This window comes from Vanessa tameamea, chromosome 24 (genome assembly GCF_037043105.1).
Source record: "Vanessa tameamea isolate UH-Manoa-2023 chromosome 24, ilVanTame1 primary haplotype, whole genome shotgun sequence".
Taxonomy (NCBI): Eukaryota; Metazoa; Arthropoda; class Insecta; order Lepidoptera; family Nymphalidae; genus Vanessa; species Vanessa tameamea.
The window spans coordinates 6,892,686-6,913,893 of NC_087332.1; the positions used below are offsets into that span (position 1 = coordinate 6,892,686).

General features: G+C 31.8%; 1 protein-coding gene across 1 annotated transcript in view; it reads left to right on the forward strand.

The window, feature by feature from the left end:
* Positions 1-21,208, forward strand: part of LOC113402672 (ABC transporter G family member 23-like) — a 68,909-nt gene that overhangs the window by 13,684 nt on the left and 34,017 nt on the right. The gene's annotated exons all lie outside the window — the stretch shown is intronic.

Here is a 21,208-nt window from a genome sequence, read left to right on the forward strand (position 1 = left end):
TGTATTTATATTACTTATTAATATGTATTTGAATAGCAGTCACGCATAAACATTAAACTCTAGCTCCGTTTTCAGTGCCACGCCTATATTATTTAGTGAGTTACGAGTTCTATCGCTAGTCAAAAATTTTCGAAATCTTCTCTCAGTGCGCGTCTTTGAAAGCCAAAGCTCACATCTAATATTTGTTGTTTAATTAAAAAGAAGCAAATAGGTATAGTATTGTCCTAATTAAGAAGTAGGCAGTTAGTCACGACCACCAACGATAAATTTTGAACTTCTCACGACAAATTAATTTCCTATTATTCATTTTGAAGCGGAAAATACTTGGGTTTTTAATTTAGTAAGATTTTTTTATTAAAATCTTGGTACGTCAATGAGAAACAACAATTATTCGATAAACGACAAAAAAATAATCCACATCACATTATTTCCTGAAACGAACGACAGAAGGACGTTAACTTCGTAAAATATTAACCGATAATAATTAAACTTCATAATGTTTTTAAAGTTATTGTCCTTTCCTGCGAGTAAATGTTACATATTGTACCAACATTCAATTTTAAGTTGACACTACCAACGTAACAGTAAAAACGAATGACAAGTAACACGTTGGTTGTGGAATTTGGTTTTTAAGTACATGATTTAAATATATATATTTTGTTTGTTTCGAGGAACTCACTTAGTTTCAACTTTGTGTGACGTAAGAGAAATATATAGTTACTCTATTCCGACCGCAACATAAAAGAGTCAAATAAACAAAATTTGACAGCAAATTGACGCGATATCATTGGTCGAGAGCTTGATTTATCTATGCTATTCACTATGGATTTGCGAAAAAATGGCGTTTTGAACGTCGACGAAACTGTTATCGGAATTTTGGAAGCAAAATTAAAGAGGAAATAAGCGGTTAAGTGTAATAGTGTTGTATTATAAATAAAGATATATTGATCATAAACTCTTAGTAGTGCTCAATATGGCTGAGTTATTAGCAAATCGCATGGAATACGTAAATCTAATGGTTGTTTGTCTTTTGTCCTAGTTCCATTTGAATATTCTATAACATAATATATAAAAATTATACAGTGAAGAAAATGTGAGAAATACGGAACCTTCTGTTTTAATTAATTAAAATGGCTAAATATTATATATGTTTAGTTTCAGTTTTAGGGTGTCGTGGGAGATTAATCAATTTTTTAATGTTTTTTGTTTTGTTTCGTTTATTACTTATATAAGGCCATTTTTATTGTAATTTTGTTTCCGAGTGTCTGTTAATTTAATAAAAATAAGGTTATTTTTATTATTATGAGTACATTTTTACGGCTTACACAACTTTTTCACGGCTCTCGTTTTTCGAGGTTTTCACTCAGTTTCTGTAGGATTTTTTCCAAACATAAACGGTTATAATTAAATAATCATTGGATAGGAATTTCCAGTCAATTCTGAATGTATTGAGTATGACTGTTTTCTGTAATAAAATAAGTGAGTTTGCGAGTGTTGTGTGAGGAATGAGATGATGATCGGTGTAGTTTTACGGCTTTTAATTACTATTGAGATTTAATTTTGATTATACTAGTTATAGCCTGTGGCTTCGCTCGCGTTTTTGGGGACTGATCGTCAGGTGTTATGTATAAAAAGTAGCCTATATCCTTCCTTGGAGTTCAAGCTTGCTTCGCATCAAATTTCATCAGTCGGCTCAGTAGTTTCGCCGTGAAAGAACAACAGACAGACAGAGTTACTTCACATTTATAATATTAGTATATATATTGTGATACAAAGACGAAAACATCGTTTTTTTTTAATAAGTAGTGAAATAGTCATAGAAAACATCTTGAAATGCTGGAGTACAAATTAAAAATAATTTATTCTTACAAGGCTTCTATTTTAATAGACAAAGTTTAATTCATGTTTTTTGTCCGTTTGTTCGTAACGCGCGACGGATAAGCAGAACAATGACCACATTTTCATTCCTTAACGGTTCTGTTAAGTTTATTTATAGATCACGTAACGTTTACGATACGATATGTACTACCGAAGTATTAACATAAATAAATGTGCTTTTTACTGGGTGCATTTGTCTGTGCAAGTTTGCTGGGTAGAGCTAAGTTCATTAGCATTTCTCGGCCTGTTTTTTGTATATAATGACTGGACTGTATAGTTCAGGCTATACGTCATTCCGTCAAACAGAACACCATCTTACCTCCGCACCATATAATATTTGTTTTGAATATATGTATTTTAAGAATAGTAAACAAGTTTTTGTTTAAAATTTTAAATCAATTAAATTTTCTCACAAAGTCTAACTCTTATTAAAATAAATAACATAACGATTATGAGAACAGCAATTTCATGATACTAGTTTCAGCCAGTGGCTTCGCCTGCGTTTGAGGGGGAGAGTTATTACTACATATTACTTCTATTTATAAACCCATAAGCAAATGTGACGTTGCATACTTTGCCCGTAGCTGACAGCTCATCAAGCGATTGGCTTAAAGCTATGATGTTATTATAATATTTGCTTAATATTTCTACTTAACTTTACACGTGTTCGTCTTGTAAGTAATTAAATGTCAGCCCATTGCTGGGCAAAGTCCTTCTCTTAAAGAGGCCTGGAATTGGATACTCATATAGCATGATTTAAGAACAATTTAAGCAAAATTTTCGGTTTAAAATCGTGTGTCAACCGCTTGGCTATTTCGGATCAGTTCATATACTTATGTAATTTTATTATGACGTGTTTGTAACAATGTGTTTGGGACAATTAATTTGATAGCCAAAATTCGAGTTCCGTTTTCGCATTCACAATCTTTACAATTTTATTTTAATCAGTGTCGGTACACAGACGGATTGAACAGATATTGCTGCGAATTAATTATTTAGAGTTACAGTCAAATATTTATGCTTCTATATTACTTGGAAAATCATTTTTGTTCTACATAATTTTCTTCCTGCTTTAAACCGCAGTCTTTTGAAATATCTCTATTACGGTTGAACTTAATTTATACACACTGCCGGACTCATAAACGGCATCAATGTTCAAGACGACTTTGAAATAAACATTTTAACCAAGTATTCACTTTTTATGCGAATATAAATTAAAATCTATAGTTTGGTTCGCTAACTTCATAACAGCGTAGTATCGTCCTTAAGTGTGTTTACTCTGAAAAGGATCAATACATTTTTTTTGAACAAAAACGAATAATGTAAGAAAAATTTATCTTCACATTGGCACAAAAAAAAATCCCTATAACCTATGTCAATGGCTTAAATATAAACAAAATTAGACTTAAATGATACTTTTTCACGAGTCAATAGTTAATATCATAGATTATTCTAGATCAATGATGTCATATCCATTCAAGGTCTACATTATTTATATTTATATTTACTAATCATGCCCTTGGAATAGACAATAGTGTTATAGGCCATTGATAAAATTAATCTCACGTTAATTTTATTGGTGATAAGAATCATTGAATTCTAAACCCCTAAACTTAAACAATAATACTTATAGCCTATTCCAATCGAAGTAGGAATAAAGACAAACAAACCTTAGATTTACCTATTTCATCCTATTTGCTAATAACTCAGCTATATTGTGCACTACTAAGAGTTTATGATTAATATATATTTATTTATGATACAACACTATTACACTTAACTACTTATAACCGCTTGAATTTTACTTCCAAAATTGCGATTACAATTTCGTCGAAGTTCAAAACGCCATTTCTTCGCAAATCCATAGAGAATATCATAGATTAATCAAGCTCTCGACCAATGATATCGCGTCAATTCCCTGTTAAATTTTGTTTACTTAACTTTTTTCCTCTTATCGTTGGAATAAAGTATAATATTGTTGTGTTACGGGTTTAAACGGCTATTGAGCCAGTGTAACTGCAGGCACAAGGGATATAACATCGTAGTTCCCAAGGTTGGTAGATCATTGATCATTGTAAGGGATGATTAATATTTCTTAAAGCGCCAATATCAATGCCAGTGTTGATCCATTTGCCAGTCTGCCATTTATATCTATTAAGTAAAAAGATGATTAATATTAAAATAATATGTTATCACCTTCACCCAGGTTTTTTTCCTTAGTATAAATTCTGATCTTTCTAGAAATAATTTCTTGTCATATGTCGTAACTGAAGTCATATTCGATCAGGGTTTTCCATTGACAAAGGGCCACAATTATTAAACTGTTATATGGATTGCAATGGCGATGCATTGCCTTTTATTGATAAGTATGACGTACTAACATCGTTCAAGACTGTATTTGAATGCTTGGAATCAATTCATTTGAACTATATAACTTACTATGTTATGACTACTGTCTGGCATACATCAATGATTACAAGTTATATTGATAACTGCCCTTTTCGGAATTTGGATGGCTTTTGACATGCATAGACATGATTTCTGTTATATTTTTTGACAACTAACAGCATCTTAGTTAACTATTAATATATTCAATGATTTTTTTGTAATAAAGCTTACATATTTAAATGTATTTTAAAACCTAAAAACATTTTGATGTTCCAATTTACAACGTTAACTAATTATAACATGAATCCTCTCACATTTCTCAGAAATATATAATGGTATTACCCCCAGGACGTAGGTTGTTTGTTTATGTTAAAACATAAATAATTTGCTAAGTTTCGAGCTTTATCCACAACCAGGCCTTCATTAAAACTAGGTTGTTACTTAAATTAAAAAAAAATCGTTAAGGAACGTATGTGTGTTAAAATATATTATAAATTATTTGATAACACACATTGAGGAAGAAACGATCGCCGCCAAGCCGTTTCAAAGAGAAATATGAAAAAAAATATTGCAAAAATAGCTTTTCGCCGGTTCTTCTTAAGTATTAAGTGTATTCTTTCCAAATTGGTGTTTGAGTTTTTTCTTGACAATCAATAAGTAAGTGTTATCCAGAAGTATATGTAGTAACTTTGAAAAAAAAGACATTATAAAGTGTCAATTAAAAATACGCGTTTATTATAATGATACCCACAGACTAAATACAATACGAATATTAACAGTTAAAGTCGATTGCGGTAGTATTTGAACAAACTTTCCATTTTTAACACTAGAAAGACAGCAGCCGCCTAGCCGTCTCTCTTGGTAAGAGTATTTTGCCGTCTTCCTAGTGTTAAAGTCAATCTGTATCCCAATCATATTAGGAAATGTTAAGATAATGATGAGTTACAACATACTGGTTTATATAAAACCATTAAGTTTAAAAGTAAGACTAAAATGTCTTTAGAGTGTTTGTTTGTTTCTTTATAGTAACTTGGTAGGGCTTTGTGGTTATTGTTGCTCACAGCGCCAATGTTTATCGGTGGTGACCACATACCATTAGGTGCTCCATTTGCTTCTTGAAAAACTTCTATTTTTATTTTATATTAACTATTTCTTACGCATTTACTCCTTATCAAACTTTGAGAACTAAATTGTTTGTTACACGTTTAATAACGGCAGGTCGTACATCCATCAAACCGGACAAGAACTAAATATATAACTACTAAGTATTCCAATTTAGTAGTAAAATATATGCCATTGCATGTTTAAATATCAAATGTCAATTCAACTAACATTATATATGATAACCTGCAATTACCACACCTTATAAGGATTACAGCCGCTTCAAATCCAACACCTTGCACGTGATTGACGGGGAAATTTAAAATATAACTAACTGCATTATGAACGGCAATCAAATGGATGCAATATAACTAGGAATTATAAATGGAATCGTCGTTGATGGAATTATTTATGTGAAATTTGTTATCTAAGGACAGATTATTTTTTCTGTCTATTTATGACAGAAAAGTTTGAATCAGTCATCATTGTGATACGGATGTTTTTGTGCAAAGATAAATGTCATATTGCGAGAAGATTTTTAGTCACGAATTTTGATGGCAGGAGACCGGTGGGGCTATTACGGCTATAGCATAGCAAATGTTGCTATCAAATGTTTGTTGCAGATTTATAAATGTTGCAGTCCATTAATCAGTATGATGGAGTATTATGCTATGCCATAGATCCATAATACTGATTTATACATTTTTTTATTTGATCTGATTTGATATCAATCCGCAACAAACATTGATAGGAACAGCTAGACTATCATTATTACAATAAAAAATCACATATTTAAAAAAGAAGAGTAATTTATTTTTATATTGACATGACTCGTGTCATCAATGTTATCAGTACGTAAACTATAAATGTTTATAATGTGTGTGTGTCACACACATGGTAGTGTGTGCTACACACATGGTAGTGTGTGTTACACACATGTTAGTGTGTGTTACACACACGGTAGGGTGCGTAATATTTTTTTTATTAAATTAAAATTACCTATAACAATACAATATATTTCCGCGTTTCTTCTTCGTATAAACTTTAACTGTGCCAAATTGTTACTCCTCGGTGGGAGTGGGAGTAGATATCTATCTTTTAAAGGAGGATAAAGTTTTATATATTGATACATGACCCTTTTAACGATAACCGTCATTATAATATTTCCATACCTTTAAATTAAAACTGATAATATTTATTCAACAATTATATATTGTAAGTCAATTTTTTTTTGTCTATGCCGCGATTATTAAATAACTATTAACGATGTTATAATCAGTAATTACTGGTTTTTTTCCCCTCGATCACAATCGCCATGGATTGTTCTTAGTATTTGCATGTGTTTTTATACGACAATCAATAACCATTGTTGTGTTTATTGCGTGCCAGGTTTCTTATCTTATATATTAATGGTGTGAGCCGATTTTTGTCCCAGTGATTATGGGACGATAGCTGCACGTAAAAAATCAGTTATGGTCTCATTTTGAAGAGCTCCTGCCGTAAATGTGCAGAAATATAAAGACTAATCTCGATTGCAATTTACTAAATTAAAATAAATTGTTTTCGACAAACTTCAATTCTAGCTGAACTATTTGACATTAAAGGTTTTATTTAAATAAGGTTTCATCATTTTGGTGCCAAATGTAATCAGTTACTTGCAGTTTACACCACGACACAAATATGACGGTTAGGGAACAGGGCTGTACGAATTTAAGCAATAAATACAAAGAAACCACTTAAGTGTTTAATTTTTATAAACATAGATTGGACCTACAATTATTACACATAGTAAAATGTTATTATATAATAAGATATACGTTTATTATGTAACAAAATGTATGTCTAGATGTAAACCATATGATTACATATAATATATGCATATAAGTACGTATCGAACGAAATATAATCAGTAAATTAAATAATGAGCTTAACAATGAAGCTCATTACTAGTATTTTGAAAGCAGAAACCGTTTGAGCAATATTTTGTCCGGTATTGGCGAATTGTACAGAGAAAGGTTTACTTTAAAATATATTAAGACTGTCTTTAAAGTTATATATATAGGCTTCTATTTATAAGTAATAGACCAACATTGTTTTATTGGGCACACCGATAGTTATTTATATATTTATAAGAAGTTGGTATAAGAGAGCAAACAAATTGAGATCACATGTAAATAACATTCATCTGGACACCGGCCATAACGGAATTCTGCACACGAGACATAAAAGCGCACAAATATGTGCGGAAACACAGATAAACCGACTAGACGCTAGTGCGACTACAACAGATGATCAAACAGAGATCGGGCATTAGACATCTTCCTAACGGGTAGTTATAAATCAAGTCAAAATATACATTACTCTAAGTAGACATTTTTGAATAATGATTTAAGAAGGCGTTGCAGCACATCAACCTTTCAAAATAGCCATGACAAATAGTTCCTATCCAATTTTCGTATCGAATAGTAGGTTTATATATACAAATAATTATAACGCGACCGCTTTGCTGAACTTTAACCAAAATGGGGATTCAAATAAATAGCCTTTACCCATCTACTGACGATTCCACGTCGATTGGTCACACTGATACGGTCAGTGGATTTCACTTGATTGAAGTACAAAGAAAATCAATAATTATATATCTATACTTATAAAGTAAAATGTCTTGACTGAATGATTCATCACCGCCGAGCGTAAATTATTAAAGTTAGGGCCATGAAATTTGGTGAGTAGGATCGTTTTATTGAGTAAACACCCAATAAGGAAGGATATTTGGAAATTCTAAACCAAAGGGGGTGAAATAGGGTTTGAAAGTTTGTATGGAAGTCTGGCATTTTTTAAGTTACAAACATTAAACTTTATTTTTGGGATACTGATTAAAAATTAGTAGATACGTAATTAAGCGTTTCTGCATATTCTACCCCTTAGGGTGTGAAATAGGGTTTGATAGTTTGTATGGAAGTCTGGCATTTTTTTAAGTTAGAAACATTAAACTTTATTTTTGGGATATTGATTAAAAATGACACCTAGTTTCCGATTTCGCTAGGTTAATACATCCTTCCTGGGACACGGTATTCGTTTCTATAGGAAGATTCCACAGTTATTTTTAACTTGGTCTATAAAAAAATGTTAAGCTCATGTCAAAAAAGGCATATTACTCAATACAAGATTATATTACAGATAAAAAAGTGTAGACTTTGGACTTATTTGCTATAAAAAAATATAATTGTACTTTATTGACATACTCTGTAATTAAAATACTAGAAAAGAGTATCTACTGAGTTTCTTGTCGGTTCATCTCGGTAGAATCTACTTTCTGAATCGGTGGTAGCTTTACATTTATTTCAACACCGTAAAATGACGGTTCAAAAGTGCTTTTATGATCCTACTTGAATAAAGAAGATTTCGATTTTGACATACTTCTTCTTCTGGTTTAAGTTTTGTCTATTGGCGTTAGAAAAAAGTCTTCTCATTCCTTAATACAGACATGTTCTTACATAGAATATAACCGCAACGTCATTTATTAGTATATTAATCCTATATCGTAAGAATAACTTCTATCATTTGAATTAAACTGATAACTTAATTGCCAGCATTCGTCATGTTTTGAAAGGAGGTTTAACTATACGTCAGCCTTCTATACAGTATCAACTAATCAATCAGTCAGTAACTTCTACCTGACTGACCCAGTGCCAACATCTTAACGCACGCCCTTTGCCTTACGCTTTTAAAAACCATATTTCAAAATATTCGAAACTCATTAATCACACGTCTATTTTCACGAAGAATTAAAAAAAATGGTTTAAATAATTATATTTTGATGAGGATTTTGTAGTTTTTCAAAATTTAAACGGCTCATATCGTAACAAATAAATTGTATGTTGGTAAGTTTTACTTATATATGTCATAGTTTTGTCCGCGTTTGTTGACCTGCCAACGATTTCGTCGCTCTCTTGAGTTTACATAACAAGCAATATCTCATGCAATTCACATATAATATATAAATTAATAAAATTCAATTTCCTCTACATACATGTGCTATTATAATAATTTATTGCGGAAACTATAGTCTATTCTATAAAAAAAAAAAAAATTCAAATAAGCGAATTTAAGAACGCGTTCGATTGTTATTTTTTTTTTAAATGTCAAATTCAAATTGACACCAGCGAAACTGTCCACAACATGTAAAAAAAAAAGTTAATCGGCAATAGACACCGATTCGAAGTTCGAAATGTGAGGTCGTTCGATTAAGGTCGTATACAACTTGCACCGAGAATTTCGCCGGCCCGACGCGAGGTCGTGACGTAACTAAGGTTAGCACACTGTTCCGGTCATCCGATAGCACGTAATAGTTGCGTCAAGAGGCGTTTGACCAATGGTGCCGACATCTTTGATTATCACATTCTTATTCAAACCTATATGAGACTATTTATTGATTCGAATTTCAAATTTATATTCGGTTTAACTTATAACATATTTTCTTTTAACGGTTTTATAACATTAAACATTTAAAATTATTCTTAAATTAAAATATAATTAGCTTACTAGGCTTTTATTTTTGTGCCAACATTAAACAATGGTAGGGACGTATTGTTTCGCTTTGAATGCGTCTCAATGCAATTATAACATGATCGATGTTTATCGCTGCTATTAGCATTTTAGTTCTTTTATTATATAAAACATAGTTGCTACCTCATTATGATAGAACAAGCCTTGCGTTGTTAATAACTTGTCTGTTACAGTTTAACTCGTGTTCATTAGAAATGAAAACACCGTAAGGAAACCTACCTCAACATTATGATATATAGTTTATCATAATTCACTTGCCCTAATATTTTGCTTCGATTCGATGCAGATTTTTCTTGCGTCTAATCTCATAATTTATTTCTTCTTGCACTGTATGTGATCTCTCGTAACGTCTATTTCTTTCTCATGGGTAATTTTCTTATCTGGCCATTAAGATATAATATCTTCATATTATATATAGTATCTAAAAGCCATTTAACAAAAGTGTATGTGTAGAAATATTCATAAATGACTGTACGACAAACCAACATCATCAAAACGAAAAAAAATACCTCAGCAACCTCAATGAAAAAAATATTGTCTTAATTAACACATAATTATATATAATTGTGTAATTTGCTACATTCATTGTTTTATATAGGTATATAGTATAGGAATAATAATTTATAAGATAAATAAAAATGTTTTTGTTTTAATATATATAAATCAATTTATACATGAATACTAAGTAAATCTTAAATTTATTAAAGGAAGTAATTTGTTGTCATAATTTTTCGGTAGTAACCATCTATATCTGTTGAAATGATAAGCTATATTATACTAAAAATAAAAAAAATAGTTATAGCCTTTCAAAAGTTACAACCCACAAGGATGTATATTCAATGGATATACGGAGCTTTTATGTAAGTAAACTTATTTACATAGAAGCTCTGACGACAGAACACAATAAAATTTTAACGCTTACACTAATGAAATTAGAGCCGCGATGGCCCAGTGGTTAGAACGCGTGCATCTTAACCGATGATTTCGGGTTCAAACCCAGGCAGGCACCACTGAACTTTTATGTGCTTAATTTGTGTTTATAATTCATCTCGTGCTCGGCGGTGAAGGAAAACATCGTGAGGAAACCTGCATGTGTCTAATTTCAACGAAATTCTGCCACATCTACACATGTGGCAGAATTTCCGCCAACACGCATTGGAGCAGCGTGGGGAATATGCTCCAAAAACCTTCTCCTCAAAGGGAGAGGAGGCCTTTAGCCCAGCAGTGGGAAATTTACAGGCTGCTAATGCTTATGAAATTTGAACGTATATGTAGTCTAATAAAGAGAAAATACATAGATACATACGCATAAGTAAAATAAAACATGAAATATCAATATAACAAGTACCTTAAGTTTACTGGTGACATAAGAAAATATATACGGTAACAACAACAAGAAATGAAGACGATTCGTATGAAACAATTTAATGGTCAATAAATACTAAAAAAATAATTATCCAAATCGTAGCTTTTGATTTAATTCGGAATTTATATTATTATTTTTATTTATATATATTTTATTTATATTCTAAGATATACCTACATGTTCTTAAATTATATTTATTGTCCGTAATTGTATAGATTGCTTGATCTTAAATCCCTGTAATTATCAAAATTTAAATATGTATAGTATAATATATATATATATATATATATATACATTTAAATAAAGTAATTGTTCTCAGCCAAGGCCGTGTGTGTACTAATTTATATAAAATAACTTTTAAGTTAAATGTTTCTTTAAATGATTTCAGAATAATATGGAAATATATAGCATGCAAGTTGCCTTTCGGAATGGATTAAGTAAATTATAAAAAAAAAAACTGAAAATTCTATTAATATATGTTTAAAATTGTTTTATGTTAGCATTAAAACCTTTTTTCTCAGTAATCGTTGTGAAAATCAGTACGGGACTAGACGTTCGCTGCGTAAACAGGCCTGTGTCATTTTTATCCTCAAACACAAGGCACATGGCGTGTAAGGATTCCGCACGGCTTATTTATCGGCAACGTCTGATCGAACAAGGTCAATGACGTACAAACCCTTTTCTGATTACAATCATTTTTCAATTATTACCGTTGTTGCCGCAAAGGCACCAAGAATCTCACCATGAAAAAAAAATGTTTTAATAATCCATATAAAGGTGCTCGCAAGGTTTCTACGCAAGTGTCAACGACATTTACTTCAAATTTATTATGATATTTGAACTGCCAAAACCGACTCAATAAAAGCCGAATCATCGACGTTGGAAAGTTTTTTTTTGTTGTATCGTTCAGAGATAACAGGAAAAGTACCGGAACAAGAAAGGCCGTGTAAGCTAAAAGATCCGACTTCCTTTACACAAGGGCATATATGCACTCGAAAACCAATCGTTGTGCGAAAACATTAAATGCCTGAAAGTGTACCAAGATTTATAGAGCGTACAAACAAACACCAGCATAACATATTAATATTAGATGATAAAACCTTTTTTATAATTATTTGATTATTATTTTTTTCATTTCTGTGTCAAATTTAGTTACTAAAATTAAAAAAAAAAACTTACTTAAGAATTCAATATGCATATTACGAAACAGACGTTTCCGAATAAATATGTGACCAATGGAAAGCCCCGAGATTATACACATAGTTATAACAAGTGTAATCTCACGTGCATGTGTGGGTGCAGGAGAGCTCTCAGTGGGACAGTGGAAACAGGTTTGATGGCTCGGCCTCGTTTCCATACACAATTCTGCACAAATCATATTTGCAGAACCTAAATTCGTGTATAAACAATTTTGTTTATAATTAATATTTAAATGTCAATTTATGTTTACATTTCCTGTTGCATAGGTGTTGTTGAATAAATCTTTTGTAGCTTTTTAATTTTTCGTTATTGTATTTTTTTTTTGTAAGTTCTGTTCTGTTCTTTATTTACGTAGTTAGATAGGTAAGTAAAATGAGGTCCTATATATTAATATTAAAAAAAGACGTTTTGCGTTAATATATAATTTTAATTTAACTTTATTGCAAATCATTGATTACTTATCCTATTGAAAAAGTCATTCCATTTAGAAAAATAAGTACAAGCAATGCGATTCTGTAAGAATTCACTTCGTACCTCTGTCGTGAAATTTTGATAACCGACTTCCGTTTATACTCCATATTGATACGCATCTATAAATTTCAAGTTTCTAAGTCACCATCATATACGTCACATTATGACATTTCACGTTCGCGTTCTGCAGTGAGACTCGAGTTTCATCTGAGAACATTGACCATGTCAGTCGTATGGTTATTATTTAATACAACGTGGCATTTGTTATAATTGGAGGTGACCACATAACACCAGACGTTTCGCTCGTTAAAATTCCTAATTTAAACCAAAATAAAACTTAAACCATACGATATAATTATAATCATACTTTTTACTCTCTCGCCCGGCTTGATAAAAGAGCGATTACCCAATTGAAGTGAATTGCCGATTAATGACTGTTGCAAAGTAATTCATTTCGGAATGAATTGCGATTGTGACGTCATTATATTTTCTCATAAAAAAAAGAAACGGCATCAACTCATTTCGTATTTCACGCGCAAAATGTCGAATAACTACTTAAGATGATATGCGATTTTTACACGTGTATACTACACGCATGCGTTGATTACATGTTATAATTGTTGATATAATTAATGTCGCTTATTGTTTTATGATAGTTCACGATTATTCAGTGCAGGGGGGGGGGCGTATCATTTTTAAATACGAACAAAAATTATTTTTAAATTGGGTCCATTTAAACCACAAGGACCATTTCCAAAAGATTTACAAAGTAACCGACCCTTTTCGGTCTACTTTTATTCATATATCAATGAGGCATAAAATCAAAGACCATGGTTATGTTCTTCTAATGTTTTAAAGAAACCGTATTGCCACTTCAGATCAGATCTTATAAGATGCAGATCGTACAAGCAAATCGTACTCCTCTGCATGGTTTAACGGTGTTTCCATTAGAAGTAATTTTACGCTAACTATACATGACCGTGAATAATTTCTTTTGTGAGAAATCTATACCCTTCCTAAGGGCCAAGGCACGCTACGCTTCTGATTCAGTGGCAGTTATAAGTCTGTATCCACAATAGCTGTATCTTCTATCTTATTTGCCAAGTTGCAAATAACACCAATATTAAATTTTCATGAATCCATCTATTGTCCATTTATCCTACTAATTGTTAAGTCTTATTTATTAATATTTAAAAAGTATACTATTATTATTGTATATAGTATTTTACGCCATACTGGCTTATATAGATGGTAAAATCTTAGTTAGTATTCGTTGAATTTCATGAATTATTACATAAACAGAATATTTCTTCTATATTTGTGAGAGCCTGGGGTCTAATTCTAGAAAATTATAATGGTGAAGACACGTTGTCGATTCTATCTTAATTCAACTTTGAATATTCCTGCAAAACTAAACATTCAATTCAACTTATTTGTGAAGAAATGAATTATGGTTTCGATACGATCCCGATGCAGTGCGAATCTGTAACTTCGTATCGTGAAATATTGAGAAGCGACTTACTGTGATACGCAATTTTGGTAAGTGTATGTTATAAATTTAATATAGTCAGTGTCGTATCTCAAATTCTGACATTTCAAGCTCGTGTTCTGCGAATTTCGAGTTTCTTATTACAGAATAGCCTAGCAGATCCAACTGTAACTTGATCGCTGTGTTATTTCAATGGGATAACGGCTAAATGGCAACGTTTACGTGTCGGTTTCCATTGTGATAAAGTGGCAATTAGAATTGACGCCGTGATTACATTTTTTTTTTTTTAAGTAATATGTACACTGTATAAATGCCTGATGCTTGATATATTTGAGAAATCTTTTGTAGATTGGTTTACCGTCAACTATCAAGGGGTTCACTTTTAATGAAATGAATTATTCTTTCACGGAACGTACGACATTCATGGGGTGTCTATTCGATTGCCGGAACCACACGGTATAGTTGATGACGTTTCAAATTAAAATATTCATATGGATTGCAAGAAAGTAGACAAATTTGCAATTCAAATGATGACTTTGAAGGAAAACATCGTGAGCAAACATGCATGTCCGAAAGGATAATATACCCCCACTAACCCTTTCCTGTGCAACTGGAATTAGGTACTTAGTAGGTTAAAAGGATAGATCATATTTATCTTGATAATAAAAATAATAAAGAGCGTGCGAAATTCAGTAGTTAGCGTTTGAATATATTCATTTTAAAAAAGTGCTCATAGACCGAGAAGAATTGGAGTTTAATTTTAAAGTTTACACGTCAGAAGATGTGAATCTTGACCGATGATTATGCTAAATTAATATATATAATTCGTGTCTTGTTCAGCGATGAAGATCTCGTGAGGAATGGTGGCATAGTAAAGTCAAAAGTCAGAGCCTATAATGTCCTACTCCTGGGTTAACTCTTCTCTCTTTAAGGCGAAGGTTTTGGAGCTTATTCCACCACGCTGTTCCCATGCGGGTAGTTACATATATAGCGGAATATCATTAATATTAGACACCTGCACCTGCTTCATCACGATGTTTTAATTCACCGCTGAACACGAGACGAATTATAAACACAGATTAAGCATATGAAAATTCAGTAGTGCTTGCCTGGGTTTGAACCCGCAACCATCGGTTAAAATGCAAACGTTCTGACCAATGGGCCATCTCGGCCAATCCCCAATTTACTAAAACGAAAAAATCCCAATTTCAATGAGTAAACACATTTTATTTACGTAATAAAAATTGTATTGTATTTATTGACATATTAAAACAAATGTAAAACTTATTTTTGATTTAGTTAATTTAGTTTGTTCCGTAATAAATATCCGACTGCAAAAAACGTTCAAACAATTTGGAAAACAATAAGCTCCATAACTTTGTCGCTCCTGGGTCTCCAAACCTTTAAATTTGGCCCTGCTATAGCCACGCGCTTAGCATTAAAACGAGCATGTTACAACATGACGGACGCATGAAGCGTTTCTGAGACACGCGTATTTATAACAGTTCATATGTAGCACGAATTCTACTGAATAAAAACCGCAGTACAAACGTCCGTATTTATTTCCCGTACTGTATACGACACCGATGTTCAGGCAAGCGTGTACGAGCATATAACATCTTTCACCTATTTAGTAAGTAATACAAAGATTCTATCGTGAAAGAATTTTTTCTTTTACCCTTAATCAGATCATCATCATAAGCTTTAAATTACTTTGTGGTAGGACTTTTTGCAAGCCCGTCTGGGTAGGTACCATCCACTCATCAGACATAACCAAACAACAGTATTGTTGTGTTCCGGTTTGAAGGGTGAGTGAGCCAGTGTAACTACAAGCACAAGGGACATAAAATCCTAGTTCCCAAGGTTGGTGGCGCATTGGCGATGTAAGGAATGGTTAATATTTCTTAAAGCGTCATTGTCTATGGGCGGTGGTGATCACTTATCATCAGGTGGCCCATATGCTCGTCCGCCAACCTATGCGCCAACCTAAACTTCGTCTTTATGTCGATGTGATGGATATATATAGATTACGATGTTGACGTATCGACAATTTAGATTTAAACTTTAATTTAGAAGATTTGATTTTATATGCCAATTAAGGTTAAGACTTTTGGGGATTTTGATGTCGATAATAATTTAATTCGAAGACTGCTATCTTCAACAAATGTTACTTTACCATATCTGATGCGTGTGTGGTGGATTCAGGAGAGCTTCCACAAAGTCTTACCGTCGTCTAGACACACTTATAACAGAAATGTTCTCACGTAATAAATATACTATAATTACGTAATATACAGGGTTACCATAAATCACAATCACAAGTGGAACAGTAATAAATTAAACTATATATTTAATTTCGTATAAAAGAGTAGGTAACTACTAAGTTTCATACTGGTTATAAAAACCGATTTAAAATATACCTTCCGAACCTCTGGATACTTAGCTCTACTAATAATTTTATAACAATTAAAATTTTATACCAATAATTAAAATTTTATACCAATAATTAAATTTTATACCAATAATAAAAATTTTATACCAGTTGTCGCCCGTCAAATTCCTAACACAGGATAACAGCATTGATGCAAATATTACATTTTTTTTTTTGTATATTTTAATAACAATTATACATGCCTACTAAATACATCGACCTTAAAGATTTGATAAAGCTTTAAGGCTCTTGTACCTATGTATATTTACATAATAACTTTATTATTATAGCTACCGTCTATTAGTGTATTGTGGTCTTACTTGCATTGATGTTATGCATGTTTGCCTCCCTCGTCAGTCTAGTGGCTTCATATAAGGCATCTGATATCGAGTTTCTGGGTTGATGTTATTGGGCTGTTCTAAAAGTTAGAAGTGTGTACACTCCCGTGATTTAAAAAGTAAGTAAAGCCGCTGTTCCTGCGCCTGATCAGATGTTACGGCGAGTCGGACACGACCGGAAAGAGATCATAGTTGCAACCAATGACTTTACGAGGTCTGGGCAACTTCCAAACCTTAGAAGTACTATTTGCTATTTAGTAGTATGGCTGATTTGATTGATAGAACATTCTACAAGTTTTGTCATTAACTCTGACTCTAACCTGGAAAGGTTTTATAGTATCAGTAACCAACGAGGCACTTATTTTTAATCATTTACACAAAAACATTAAGTATATATATATATATAACAATAGTATATTACCTACACATACAAACAAAAACAGACATAATTATGTGTAACTGATTTTTTAGTTATTCATTGTGCAATTATCGAAAAAATCTTAATTTATAATACAATAATTTCGACTGTGACCAATGTTATAACTATACAAGTTTTAATAACTATGACATTATATTTGTTACAGAATTAAGTTTATTTATTTTTAGCTAACGATATGTTTAGAAAGAAAGTTACTTGTGAGATGACGTCCGACAGAGAAGTATGGAAGAATAAGACATGCTGCGCCGACCCCAAGTAAAATTGGGATAAGGGCAGGAGGATGATGATGATGAAATTTTTGTTGCTAGCTCCCAATTACTGGGTTGGTTAAACTCAGATTGATTCATATGGCTTCAATCTAAACGCTCATTGGTCGGTTATGGCATTATCTGCAGCCGACCAATGACAATTCAGATTGACGAATTAACTGGACTTTATCACATTTAAGAACGTTGTGCGAAATATATTTAATTTTTAGTATTATTTCAACATGTATATTATATGTAGTTATATGCGTTAGAGATCTCAGGTAGAAGGATATTAATAGTTATTCTTTGGATTAAAAAGTTGATTTTTATGCAAACCCGTCCGTACCTACAAGTGATGCAGTGAATATTGGTATTCATATTAGTTGAATATCCAAAAAAAACCTCTCGGGGCTGGAAAAACTGACCAAGAAGTATTTCCCATTGTGTATGTGACATGTGTGTGTGTGTGTGACTACTGTATATTTTCCACCGCCGAGAATACACAAAATTGAAGTTATAAATGTCGCTTTTTGAACGAATTTGTAAATGGTTTCTAATTATGAACTAACGAACTGTGGTATGTATTTGTTAACTTATTGAATTAGTCGTAGTCATATTCCCCGAGTAGTTGCATAACTACAACCACTACCGCTCATCATAATATATCTACCGCCAAACAGTAATATTTACTATTGTTGTGTTTCGGTTTGAAAGGTGAGTGTGAACCTACCCACCTTCAAACTTACGATGGGATGGTTAATATTTCTTATAGTGTCAATCTCTGTGGCGACGGTGACCACTCACCAGCAAGTGACCAGTCTACAAGTGATGATATATTAAAAAAAACGCCCGCCACGTGAAACATCGCTTACTGTTCGTGCAAAACTACGACTATAGTTTAAGATATCTTCTAGGATTATGCTCTGCATGGTCTAGATATCGAAGGTTGCAAACTCGCCTTAGATCTGTGTCAAATAATTAACAAGCATCGTTGATCCAATCATTGATCGTGCAAACTAATTATCCGTACCGTACCGATCAAGCCAGGCGATTAAACGACCGCGCCGATACTTGCTCGCCTCGATAATCACGCGTCGTTTAACCGCTTCTAGAGATTACGCGACGCATACATTACGTGTGCTGTTTATTAAAAACTTCTTTAACTCCCAAGATCCATTGTTTAAAAACTATATATGCAGGTCCGGAAATAATTATAAATGAAAGTAATCGTTCAGCCTAAAACTGACCCGTTACCTTCCTTTGCTTTGTGGAGACGGAGGTTGGAAACGTACGCATTGCCATACGATAGGAAAAATCTTAAAATTAAACTTGACAAGTATCACCAGCAACAAGTACTCTGAGACGGCCTAGAAGTACTCTGAGAGGTTATCACAACAAATAAAAAATAACTATTGCTGGCTGTCATATGAAACATTAAAAATGTAGAAATTCAGGTCCTTCCTTCAAATCTATTCAAATAATATTAAATTGAAGAAAAACCAATTTTTTAATCATTTAAATAGGTGGACATCAAAAAAATCTTTTTTCAATTCGATTTTTCTAATTTTATATAATATTCTTACCGCCTAATGCATTAATACCTTGTAGCGTTCTACATTTAAAAAAAAAAAACGCGCGGTCGCCTGTCCCACAGCTCGGGGCGTCAATTTGGCGCGAAGTTTCGGTGCTGCGGACATACTATTTCTTAGTCCCAGACTCACAGTACGTTTATCGTTTTAGTAGACCTTTTTATTAATTATTATTAATTTAAAGAAATTAATGTTATCGTTTATTGTTATTTGTTATTATAAAGTCAGATAACTTTAAAATGACTTTTCTTTTTAAAAAGTTTATGTCATTTCTGGTCGAAAATAATATTTTAATTGTACTTTCTTAAAATACCTATGCCATTAAAGTGTTATTATTAACTAAGAAATTTTTCCTACTATACCCTGTACAAGTTAGCTTGATATTTTTAACAGATGTAAATTTTTCTGACCGACAAGATTTTGTAATGACGAACATATTATTTTCTTAATTTAATGATTTCAAAAATTGTTAAAATATTAAAAAATACATATAACACAAAATTCCCTAAAGATTCAAGCGTTATCCGAAAATTTTTAGACTTTTTATTGCTTCAAATTAAAATTGAAATAGGAACACTGAAAATAATAGACGCTTGTAAAATGTTACATCGGTCGGACGGATGGGATGGGGACACGAATAACAGGCAGTAACTGTTACAAATATTGATTACAAAAAAGATCATTGTTAAGTTATTGTTACGAACGGGAGTCCTTTTGGTTGGGGTCTCTTTACCTGGTATAACTCTTAGGAAAAAAAAAAGATTTCGTATGGAAGGTCTGAATTTTTTTTTCACTTTTCGACCCGTATTTTTTTGGAAAAGTTGTTTACTTTCTTGGTCTGAACTCCAAAAATAACCCTGTAATATTAAATAATATAATATAAAAAGTATATAATATAATAAAATAATGTAATATAAAAAAAAATTCTGTTTACATCACTAGCCCGTCTTTAAAAAATATCAAGTTAAATTGTACGGGGTATAGTTCGTTCTGGGTAGAATTTATAATCAGTGATAACTTTAAATTTACTTTAATCAAGTACCTAGTATTAATTTTTAATCTGTTAAAACTAACAATTAAAGAGTTGTTCTGTGTTAAATAAAATTAGTAATTTGAATTGTCTGATAATATTATGAAGGTCGGAAATGCATACGAAGTGGACAAAACAATAAGGAACGTTTAATTTACATCAAATGCTAATACTTATTGTTGAGTTCGTAAAATCCTACTTCGTGGTGAGTCATTTGTCGAATTATTCAAAACTATATATAACAAGTCTATATATGAGAATTATTTAGTATAGATACTGTACGATTTTTGACCCCTACCGCTTAGCTATAAAATACTCAAATATGTGTAACATCAAACTGTTGGTTATTGAAAAGAAAAACTAATAAATAAATAAGAATTAAAATCAATAAAAGCTTTGAGTTTCGTTTATTTAATATATTTTATTTTATTAATATAATCAACATATTCAACACATAAAATTGAAGTATGTAGTGTTTGCTCGGATTTGTACCTACTCGCAGTATTCGGTTACTGATCACTCGTTCGACCTTTGGCCCACCTCGAATATTATTATAAAGTTTTTTTTTTCACCTTTTATTTATAAAAGTATATAATAAAAATTTTATGTAATTAATTTAATCATATTTAAATATACTTTACGGCGTTAAAAAAAAACAGTTAAATTCTCCT